The sequence below is a fragment of the Parus major genome, chromosome 6, assembly GCF_001522545.3.
Source record: "Parus major isolate Abel chromosome 6, Parus_major1.1, whole genome shotgun sequence".
NCBI lineage: Eukaryota > Metazoa > Chordata > Aves > Passeriformes > Paridae > Parus > Parus major.
The window spans coordinates 6,179,872-6,192,529 of record NC_031775.1 but is presented as its reverse complement, the minus strand read 5'-3'; positions in this window follow the sequence as shown (position 1 = coordinate 6,192,529).

Sequence of the window (12,658 nt, the reverse complement as noted above, 5' to 3'; positions counted from 1 at the left end):
CAAACACTCCCTGAGCTCTGTCAGCCCTGGTGATGTGATCAGCTCCCTGGGGAGCTGCTGCAGTACCTGACCACCTTCTGGGGGAAGAACCTTTTCCTAACATACAACCTAAATTACAGTAAATCAGGTCTTAGCCATAAAAGTTTTTGAACACTTTTCTTTACCAGGATGCACATTCCCGAGAGGGGGCCTCAATATTTTGTGAATACTCCTCGATCCTGTGCTCCTTCTGTTCCTGGTGTAAAGCAGCTGAGCCTGGCCAGCTGCCATCCTATCCTCCCACTCTCTCTTGTATGCCAACAATATTCTGAGCCATTTGTCTTCAAAAAAAAAGGATTACTTCTGTCTACCTTCCTTCTAGCCTTGCTGCCTCTGGCCAATAGCTTAGTACCATGCCCATGTCTGTTCCTCACTGGATATTTCCAAGTTCATGCTGAGCAAGGCTCAGACTCACTCAGACCTTGGTTTATGTCCATGCACAGCTCCGTGGGGAGTGCAGAGAGGTGAAACCACGACCACCCAGGGACTGCTGATGGATCAGAGCCTCGGAGAAGCTGACAAAAGAGCAGTCAGGCTTGCACACCAAACTGCTCAGGCAGCTTGTTCGAGAAATCTGCACCCAGAGAAAGGGGCACCCAAGTTCTCGCATGCTGCGACAACTTGAGAAAATGTAAAAATAGAGCAGGGGTAGGAGGAAAGATATAGTGAAATACAAAAGCTATTTTCCTCCTAAAACGAAGGTGGAAAACATCAAAATATTAATTGTGAAATCGCTGAACAGCTGTGGCATCTGATACATCAGAGATGGGCTCCTGGATGTGTACAGCACTCACATACACACATTCCCAATACTGTGAGGAGTTTTGCCAACTCTTGGGCACTGCAGGTCCTCCATACAAATAGCTTGAGAGCTCTGCTGAATACAGGTGGGCTTAAAATATGCTTTAGTTTAAACATTTGCCTATATTCCTTGCTGAATCAGAATGAAAAGCCTGTGTGTTGGCACAGTCTCAGTTTTACAGATGCAAGAATTATACCAAGGAGAATGGAGTCTGCAATTTCCAGCAACATAACAGACTTACAAAGCTATCAAGGGCCACAAACAAGAGAAAGAGAAACAAGGCCAAGATTTTTATCTGTCCTTGAATCATGGCAGAACGCAAAGGAAGACACAGAGGAAAATCTTTCTTTTCCCCCTTTTCTCCTCTCTTAGCTGAATGAGTGTGTGTCTGCAGCTCCATTCAAATCGGATTATCTCACTTTCAGAAATGAATTCGCCAAGGAAACAGCTGCTTATCATGAGGCTGCAAATAGGATGCCCCCCAGACCACCAGCTCCCAGAACCTGGGATGAGCAATTAGAAATGTGTAGTGCTAAATGAATGTTCGCTCTTCATCATAGAAGACAAGTATTGATAAGTTTTCACTGTGCCGGTTCCTTGCTGCTTTCTTTCTCACACTGCTTGCCCCAAGGTGAACTTCATAATTTGAAAATTATGAGAGAGTCATATTCATATTATTCCACTAAAAACATGTGAGGTTTTCTATAGATACCTCTAGTCAAACTTTTTAACATTTCTCTTTAACAAGAGAAGAAAATCATGGTTCTAATTTGAAATGTATACTGACGAGGCCATGATTGAGATTTTTAATGTAGAGTGAAAAAATAACCACAAAACTCAACAAACAAAGCAAATAATAAAAGGAAAAAAACTGATAAATGAGGGCATATTTCATTTGGGTGACTTTATATACCTCCACATCAATGACTAACCATATCAAGCCAAGGGTTCTTGAGGTGTTTTTGTCAAGAGGGTGGAATTGCATTTCCTTCTGCTGAAGAGCAGCACCAAGACTCCACAGCAGGATTGTCAGCTTTGAGCATGGGTAAAAAATGTGTATGTCTGCTCCCAACCACACAGATACATCTATTATCCAGTGTTTAATCCTGTTATACATCTGACCACTGGCCCATCCCTTACACATGCAGCCACTCTTTGCCAAACAGGCACTGCTCTAGAAAGTGCTAAGAGTTATTTACCTTCAAGCCCTTGGAAGTAAATATGGAGAAGCTTATCTAAATATTTAAGTAAATTAGATTTTCTTGTTTCTCAGAGAAACTAAATAAACTACACAGAGTATTTTGGTGTGAATAGAAACTAAAGAGACACAAAGAAGGTGCCTGAAACTTTCTCAAGTGCTTACTTTAAGCAATGCTACATCCCACAAAATCAGGTCATACCAAGGCTTTCAAGGATCTTGGGAATTTTGCATAAAAACAATTTTTAAATGACACACTAAGGACTGATTTGAAAGATTAAAGCAGTCATAGAACACAGACTTGAATGGTAGCTCCTAGTGAGCATAGTTTGAAGTTGCTCATGAAAGTGGCCTTGAGAGTAGCTTCCTTCTGTCATGAACAGGTCAAAAAGATTGTGAAGACAGCTCCCAGTGAGCTGGGGAGAAATGAGCCCTAGAATTCCAGAAATTTCTTGGTGCTAGACCTGTAGTTCAGTGCCAGGGACAGGCTTTGTTCCTGAGAGTGCTGACACAGTGAGGACATGACACAGGGACTGCTTAGGTGAAAGAACCTGTTGTGGAATTTAGTATGTTCTAAATTAGTATGTTTAGGGACCAGCAATGAGCCCTTTTCCTCAGCCCAACACCTGGTATTCAGATGATGGATTACATGAATGTTGTGCTCCTAAAAGAGCTGTGTGATTCCTTCTGTCCCAGGCTGACAGGATTAAGGATTAATGAAGTCTGGAGAAGAGCTCCCACTGATGAAATCAAGCAGCTGCCATCTCCCTTCCTCCCAGAATGAGTCAGGATTCTTTTTTGTTCATTTGTTTCACACTGACACTGCAACACTGCTCTATACCACCATGAAGAAAAAGAGAAATAAGCAACAACAAAACAAATTTTGGATTTGCAACTTAAATACTGAAGGGAAACATGGGAAAAGAGGGAAGTTTCAAGTGTCAAGTATTGCTGTTTGTCTCCCAGCATAGGGGGTGTTACCAAACCATCAAAGATGCTCAGTGGTCCTCCCCAGCCTCATCCTTGCTGAGATCATGGCTTGATGCTGTCAGGTTTTGGCCCACACCAAGGAGGGAGCATCCTGCCTCAGCATCCATGGCTTTTGTGGGGGCAAGGCTTCTGGCAAGGCTGAAGGCAAACCAAAAAGGGCCAGACTAATTCCTGTTGCTGCTGTATGGCTCAGCAAGCATGAGGTATTTATCAGTCTGAGCAAGCCAATTGCTTTGCCAGTCCCAATAGCAGCTGGTCAGACGAGTGCTGTCACTCCCTGCCGTGCAGGAGCTGCAGAAGGGTCACTCAGCTCGCTGTTCACCCAGCTCCTGCTTTGTGGGACTGAGATAACTGTGCAAACAGAGCCCAGGAGAAATCAGAGCAACACTGCTATGGGCTGCTGGCTGCAGAACACATGGCTGCCTTATCCTCAAACCACAGGGTTAATGAAGAGATGCCAAAGGATCTGAAGGTGAATTGGGAGCAGAGAGATTGATTTTGCAAACTGCTGAACTGAACTCTAGATTAAATGTGAGCCCAGAGATAAGTAAAGTAGGCCTTAAAGCTGTAACACCCTACTGCTCCTCCCAGTCTTCAATTTCTCTTTCTCTTCTGCTCTGCAACAGATTGATAAGAATTACTCAATAATCACCACATCCCCTGGGCTTCAGACTTCAAATGACAGAGAAGACCTTATCTCTGTCCCAGGAGTAAATTTTCCTGGGTTGTCCTTTTTCCAGTTTTTCAACTATTTGCTCTGAACTTTAAGAAGAGAATATCAGACTCCTAATCCTAGTATAAAATCTCCTCTCATTTAATAACAATCAGGGGGAAATGTAGCAATCAATAATCATATTCAATAAGCATTTTGTGTGTATAAGATACTGCATTTGATTTTGTATGTCACTCAACATTTTCTGCTTCTATTCTCAACCTGTTCTGAGAAGTTATCGTTTTTCTGCTTTTTTTGTGTAGTTAGACCTCAGCCCCTTCAGCACAAGGTCCCTAAAGCAGCCCCCAAACCACAGTGCCCAAAGGTACTTGTAATGATATATACATATATACACACACACCTATACAGACAGGTACTTCAAACTAGAGTTATGGTGAAAACTCTCATATTTTGGGAAGAGAAGAGGAATATTATTAAACTCAGAGGCACTAAACAATTGGTAAATCATAAATATATATCCTAAATAAACCAGGCTCTATTAGCTGTACTCTACCATTCCATTTCAGAGAACTGCCCCTCAGAAAAACAATAAAATGGCATTTCAGGCTCCAACTCTTACTTCAGTTTAAAACAAGTCCTTAGCGGTAGAAAATGAAAGAAATTATTTTAATAGATAATGAGTTTCAAGGTGAGCACCTTACCCCTGGCACTTTTCAATTAAGAGTGCAGGACTTGCGTGTCTTGAGAATACTGACAGTGCTGTTCTAATATATTTTTAGAGGATTGCCCTCAGGGCTCCAGTTTCTTCAATCCACATCCCCCTCTCTTCCTTCCGAGGTTCCTGCTGAGTTACTGATAACCCATAATATTTCAGCCCCTCTCATCTTTTTCACCTTTTTCCCAGCTGAAGCTGAACAAACATTTTTTAACCTACTTTATTGTTTTTCTTCCAGCTGAAGGCCCCACATGTTTGAGCATCATCAGGAAAGCGATGCTGGTTGGATGGGTATTGGCAGACTGGCCTGAAGAATTCTGCCAGTGCTGTCTCTGGGACTGCATACAGATTTCTCTGGTCAAGCCTCAGCTGTGCTCAGTGTGGAGAACCAGCAGCAACCTGGGTGTGAGCAAACACCTGCCCTCGTCCCCCTCCTGTTTTGCACCCATGTCTGGGATTGTTCAAAGGTGATTTTGGGAAACTTTGGTCTTTCTGTTGCTTACAACAACCAGCTTGAACCTCAAACTGCATTTGGACCAACACAGAGCACAAGGTTATCAGTCCCTACCTGTTTCACACATTCAAAATAAAGCAACTGCAATGTTCAGAGGAGAAGAGTTCCTGTTTGCCATCCCATATGGATTCATACTTCTTTTCATTCCTTTACCTTTTTTCACAATAGATAAATACAAACAAAACAAAAGCTTCTCTAATTAATTTCAACATCTTGTCACAAGGATGAGAAGTTCCAGGTTGCAGACATTTCTGTACCCACTGACAGCTGTGCTATGATGATTATTATTAATAACTGCTACAAGTATGCTTGAAGTAGCACAGGAGCACTGAACAGGCAGCCCAAAGACATTATTTATTTCTTGGCTCATGTTAGATTTATTGTATTAAGGGACTTTTTGTAATCAATCTACAGCTCCTGAAAACTCTACCACCTTTCTAATGTGGGGAGAATGTAGCTCCTACGAACTAGGTGTGAAGGTTATGAAGTGTGTAATGGGAGCTAGTGTTTACAAAGCACAGCAACAAGTCCCCTCTTCACCACATGCCTGGCACAATGGGGAGTTTACAAATCCCTGGATCTTTGTAAAAGGACATAAGACACAGTTTTTATTGCACATTTCACCTGCCATTGTTGGAAGGAACCAGTGATGTGTCCAGACAGATAAATCACAGATTTCATCAGATGAAATTAAGGAAAAATAGCACCTTCCCAGTTTCTATTAACACAGAACAGTACTGCTTCACCAAAACCACCCCGTCATGGGGGAGAAAAATCAATTCTCCAGATCTGATTGAGAAAAAGATGAAGACAAAAGCTCAAATTTGCTAAAAAGAAAGGGAGAGAAACCTTTAGAGGGGATTGCCAGGGCCATGTTCTGATCCTCTCTTCTGATACAGGTGGACTGAGAGATTTATATCAGGGGGCTACAGAATCTCAGAGCCCATCAAACACCTCTGCTCTTGTCCAGAATCCATCTGGATGGGTTGATGCAGAGGGATGGTTTACTTTCACACCTTTCCCTCTTCATTTCAACAGTCTGGGTTTCCTGAAAGACCAGCTCTGTGAATGTCTGGAGTTTTAGGTAAAGTTCCTTCATTGTCCAGAGCACCACAGGGAAAGAGAATCTCAATATAAAGACAGTGGGAGTGAAGACATCCTCTTCATTGTCAGAAGGAAATGAAGGGAGGATCCAGTCTCACTGACTTTTAGGATGTGAGAACATAATTTTCCATTATTCTAGCTCCTCCTTTACAAAATCAAAAGGCTACTTACTTATACACACACCTAAGGCTCAGTGTGCAACATATGCACAAAAGTCCTTTAGGATTACCAAGATCAGTAACACATTCTCAGGTACCATAAATTTACAGGTCAGTATCTAGGAAGATCATTTATTTGTGGCTTCTTAGAATGTAGAGATAAAAATATACACAATTCCCTAAGTTCACGCTTGCTTTTGCACACCCTAGTCTTTTACACAGATAATGCAAACTCAAGCAAGTCTACACCGTGAACTGCTAGATTATAATTATGATTTTTGTTTGTGAGACTGTAACTACAGAGTGAGTTCTACTATTGGATTATTCAAAACCATTACGAGGAAAGGCAGAGTTTCACGGATCATCCTTTCTAAATCTTGTCTCTTCTAAAAGGTAACAATTCTAAGAAAGTCCATGGAGATATCTTTGATATATAAACCAGCTAAAAGAGTTTCCTCACATGATTAAGATAGCAGTAGCCCCCAGTTAAGTCCAGAGGAAACCTGGTGACACAGATAGGAGGGAGACAGCCAAAAATGAGAGTCTCTGACAGCTCACTGACTGCACGGGAACTGCGCATCCCTGCGTTTGCAAATTAGCTGCCTCAGAATTTCAAAGGGAGCTCGAAAGATTCAAATGACAAGTATGCTCCCATCTGGTGAAAAATTCTCTTTCAAAAAAGAGGAGAATCATGCTGTACTGACCAAAGTGCCTTGTCAGTAAGACTTTGAAATAACAACACACAATTTTCTCCAGCTGAGAAGAAAACTGCTTGGGAAAAGTTTCCAGTCACAGATTTGAAAACCTCTGCAGGCTCACTCAGTGCAAAAACCCCAGAATTTATGAAAAAGCAATCCATGTGACCCAAAAAAATCATACCCACCTATTAGCAAAATCCATATGTAATAGAACTACCAGCTTGCATAGAGTAATAAACAGCAGGCTTCTTTTTTCTCAAATCCATCCAAGTCCAGATATTTTTCACAGAATAATATAAAAATAATTTTCCTAAGAATAAATTAAAGAAACATTTCAGGGTTTTTTTTCTCTTGGCTCAACAAAAAATAGTTCACCTATTTGAATAGTTTGTTCAAGCATATGGAGACTAACTTTCATAAATTTTAATCAAACTTATCAAATAAAAGTGACAGGATGTGATAAATATTTTTTTCATTTTTTATCACAAGCTGATCAAAAGGTAGATCTGTAATATCTGTATCTTATTCCAGATGATTTCCAATGTAGATAATTTCCATCAATGAGGTTTTCTAATGTCAGAAACATTCATTACATGCAGGCTCCTGTAATCTGTTGGGAAATTGCTCCTTCTAAACTAATTAACAGGAGAGCTTACAGTGATAACATAATTGAAGCAGTACATATGAAATAAATGGTCTGATCAACATCAATCCCTGTTCAATAACCTACTAATACATCATTCCTACAAGCAGTTAACCTACAACTGGGATCATTCTGCAGCAACGAGAACGAGACAAAAACACTGGCAAAATCATCCAAACTATTTTAATGACATGAACAGCAGTGATTCTTCTGGGTAAGTCTGAATGACATCACCAGTTATGAGCTTCCTTTTTCTAGACATCCACATTTCCACCACCCTAGTTGCATTAGAAAGAGATTTTGGAAATACAAATTCAGTGTTGGGGACCCAGATGCTGCACTATGTTAGGAACGGTGATAGGCACGACACTGACTCCTTAACTTCATTGTCCAAGAGAGCAAAGTTCATTATTTTTAATCTTCTTTTATACACATGTTTGAGAAGGTCCAAGAGGTAAAACTCTTACTGGTCATTAAAGCAACACATCCACCATCATTGGTGAAGTGGAACACTACCCCTTGACTGTTTCCTAAACACCACCTCCTAAGATTGCTGTCCTTTTCCAAGGACTGTTTGGATTCTTTTGGATTCTTCCTCATGCTTTCTCAGGCCAGAATGAGAAGTCTGTGTGACTTAGTTTCACACAGGCTCTGTTCCCTGCTTGCTTTTGCATTTAGCATCCACAGTCAGAGATCTAAAAATTGGTCCCACCAAGTTTTATTTCTCTTGCAGAAAGATCAAAAAGTTCTGATTTTAACTGAGAAGTTCAACTCATTAGTTAAGCTTGGAGATGCCTTACCCACATCTCCAACAAAAAATGAACAAACAAATTTAGAACAAAATACAATACCTCATTACACATAGCATGCTTTATCTTTTAATTTTAGCCCAAAATATATGAACAGGAGATGCTAAAAATTTTTAATTTTAAGGGCAGGAAGAACTGTGGCAACAACCTCATCAGATCTGCTTGAAAGTATGTGGAATGTTCCCCAGCAATTCTTATACCAAAAGGAATAAAATCTGGCTGAACTAAAAGCACTCCTCTTAGAAAGCAAATTCTTATTTAAAAGCTGTGAGTAGTGATCAACAAATCACTTTCCTCAATAAATTACTGTAGCAGTTAATTAAAATGTGTCCCTTATGTTCAGTTTTCTTTGGCATCCAACATGTAGAGAGCAGACTTTGTTTTATCTTGCATTACATCCAGGCAAATTTTGTAAGGTCTGGCAGTCATTTTTCTCTACAAAAACGGATAGAAACTGGAGGCATCTTTCTGGTGCACTGCCTGATGCTTCTACACCATAAAAAAAGGCACAAACACTGCTTCTACTCCAGTTCCTGCTAGTGCCTGGTGCCTGAGAGGTTTTTGTGCTGCAGCTACCACATGTGTCACAACTTGTGCCAGCACCTCTTCAATCACAACCACCACCTGCCCTGGCTAGGGTGCTCTAGCCCAGGAGTCCCAACACATGCTGCCACCACACCTTCATTCTGTGGTGCAGAGAGATTTCTCTGCAATAAATACAAAATCCCTCTAATTTTCTTCAGTTTTCCCTCCACACTGCATATGCACTTGATGAAAGATGCCTTGTTATTGTCTCCCTGCTACTCTGAACAGACGGCACTCTGTAAACTCTCCCAAAAGGATAAAGATTTCAAAAGATCTGTGGGAAGCAGGACAAAAGGATCTTTTTGGTTTCCTACAGCCCAGCTTCTCCTATGGACTCCTTTTGCCTCTCCCCAGGTTATGTAGACTCCCTCTCCCATCACGCAGAGGGGAAAAGTTGACTCTGCCATTTCCAGCTGTGTGCAAGGGCAGGAGGAATGGGAACTGCAGGAATGCCCCAGCCCAGGTATGGAGCCTTTCCTGAGCAGGGGTGGGCAGGGATGGGTAGCTCATCCTGCTCTCCCAGCTCTTCTCCCTGCCCCAGCTGAGGCAGGAATGCAGCCCAGTGCCCTGGGCAATTCCAGGCTTTGCTGTACCTAAAACCTGCCCTGAAACCACCCTCATGCAGATCCTCTGATGTCAATGGACCGGAGCTGTGTGTGTTGGGGTGAATCACATTAGAGCTATTTAGTACAGGGAATTGCTATTTATAACATAACAGTGGCAACTTAAGTGCTCCAAGGTCCCTGGACTCACACTTCTATCTTATGGAATTACTTTGTCATTGAGGTGTCAAAGCCAGGAGCATCGGGATGACAGTTTGTAAAAAAGGGCAAGCTAAAAGATTCTGATAAGTTAACACTTGAATGACTTATGAACCACTCATCTTAATATTTGATTTAAGTTTTAGGGAGTTGATTGCATGTGGAAGTGCAGGGTCTGACAATAAACAAAGGGGTAATTCATAGGGCAAAAGCCTTTTGCTTCACACCAAACTGCAGGATCGTGGCAGGCTGTCTCTTGTTCTGAACCTGTTTCTCCTCCAGCTGCTTTGAACACACACTGGTCCTGGGCATCTCCCACACCAGAACAGCTGGAATACGTGACAGCTCTGTAATCCAGACATGCTTTTGGTTTGCACCATTGTTTTGTTTGCAGATCTAACATCAGCTACAACAAAAAAGGAGGTTCACCTACTACTCTCAGCCCTCAGCTTCTTGCCACCATCTCTCTGAGAGCTGTTGCTGAACTGGGGGGACCTCACTTCTCCTGGTAGAGCTGTTTGGAAGAGCCCTTGTTTTGATCAGAAGAAATGGCTGGGTGAGCCAAATGGAACAGCTCTGACAAGTATGAGGGGCTGGGAGAGGGTGTGAGATATCTCACACCATGCAGGACCCTCAACACATGCCATGGGTGGGTGCTTTTATCCAAGCTTGGGGCCCTTTCCCATCAGACACTGTGCAAGCAGCCACCAAAACACAGCTGTGGCATGAACAGGCAAGAATTAAGTGGAACTATCCCCACAGCTCTTCTTTTACAACACACACTCCCTGAGATTCCAGAAGAGTTTATAAAATCCCAGAGGAGTTTGGAATACCAAAAGGCATTTTAAGAGGCAGAACCCAGAATGACTCACATTAAGAAAAAAAGGGATGCAGCAACAATCTCTCCCCTGTCATTTATGTCCTTGCAGTCAGGCTTCATCTAGCCCAGCCTTTAGCTGGGTGATGACTAACACTTATTTGTGAGCTCCTGTGGAGAACTCATCCTTTTTCCATTTCTTCCCAAACTGGCTTTGCTCTTCTCTCACTGTGACCTCAGTCTCTGTCAGGCTGCTGGCTGAGTGTTCCTGACCTGCCCTGTTCTCCCCAGGCTTCTCCCCCAGCCACCAAAAGCTGCTCCTTGTGGAAGAGCAATCTCCTCCTTTCTGAGACCCCAGTGAGCCACAAGGGCAGAAACTGAAGAAGGAAAACAGGCAAATATTTTCTCTGCTGTCTGGTCACCTCCTTTTCAAAGGAATGTAGCTTGGTGCAATTACAGTGCAGGGAAGTCAAAAAGTCACTACCCATCACGTGTACCGGAGACACAAACCACATCCAAGTTCTTAATATTCCCAGTGAGCAATTCCAGGCACTTGTGCATTGCTTTATGGCAGCATGGACAGGAACTAAAATGTATTTAGGGAGCTCCTATTAGAAACATGGTATTTTCATCTAAAGGCCTCAGGCTCTGTTATTAATTTTTAAATATATTAACAAATAAAATGATCTTTGTTATTTAGAGAAAAGCAGAAGGAAACAGGGACCAGAAGAGTGTGTCAATTAGAACACGGCTAAAGACAGAAGAAGTGAAATTATGGTACAAAAAAGCTGGGACAAGGGAGGATACAGAGGTACAGAGAGAATGCCATTGTCTTCAACTTCCAGGTCTCAAAAATGCCTGAGAATAAAAACTCCATGAGTCAAAAATATTATCATAAACTTCTTGAAGTACTTACCTCTGCTTATTCCTTCCTTTCATAATTTAAAAAACACTCTACATGAAAAATCTATCATCCCAAATTTCATTTTATGGTACAACATAATGAATCAAAATTAAATATTTCAGAACAATAAAGGATGAAACCATAGAAATGAAAAAGCTGTAGTTAGGTCACTTAAAATCCCAAATAATTGGTTTGAAAAATTATTTGAAACCAGCCAGCTTCTGACAGTTGGGGTTTTTAACACAATGGGATTTTTCTAATAAAAAACTACTCAGTTTATTATTTTTTGACTGCTTGACTTCAAGTAAAGGTCATTTTAAGCAGATCATACTGCAATTAGATCTAATAGCTTTTGGAAAGAATGGATAAAGACCTACACCATTGAACTCTGAGGGAGAGAGATTTGCCTTATACCAGTGAATTAATATGCTTCAATAAGTCCATTCTTGTTTGTGAGGAACTGGCTGATATTTCCTGCAAACAGACCCTGCATGACACTTAGTAAATGGAATGCAGGTAAAATATTTACCTTGCAGTAAGGATTTCTAAGCAACATTTTTCACTGTCATGATGCAAATTCATTGTCGAGCCAAATGTCCCAGGGTGGACTCAGTTACGGGACTCTCATTTGATCATTTGGCTGTGGCTGCAGGTCCTCCACTTGAGCAGCACATCAGGATCTCTGAGATCCAACAGTGCCTGCATGTACAACCAAAAATCTGTAGGCAAGCTGGCCAACAGCACAGCCCCATTTTCCATTGGCTGTGCATTCCTGGTTGGGATCTTCCTGGAACTGATAAAGCATGGGGCAGACTATTTTTTTGTTTCCCTAAAACACGTTTCACCCCAAACAGGCCACATACAGCATAAGATGACAACATCCTTGAAGATATTGTTTTGCACAGAAGAATTTGTGCATCATCAAGAAGAAAGGTGAGTTCTGCTGAATATATAATGCCAATTTTGACAGGAAATCTATGTTTTCTCTAAGATGCAAAGTATCAAATTAGCAAAGACAGCACAGTTCCAGAAAACTGCAGCTCATCAGTTAACTTATGCAAGTGATGAACTTGGCATAAGTGACCTGAAAATTCCACCTCCCTAGAAACCCTCAGATGTGTAATAAAGCCAGAGTGATTAACATGCCTGACTCTCCCTGTGTGTACATCACTGGCACGGGGCCCTGCTGGGGCAGATCCACCTGGATGTGCTCTGGATGCGGAGTCAAATGGGATGGCACATCAAAAG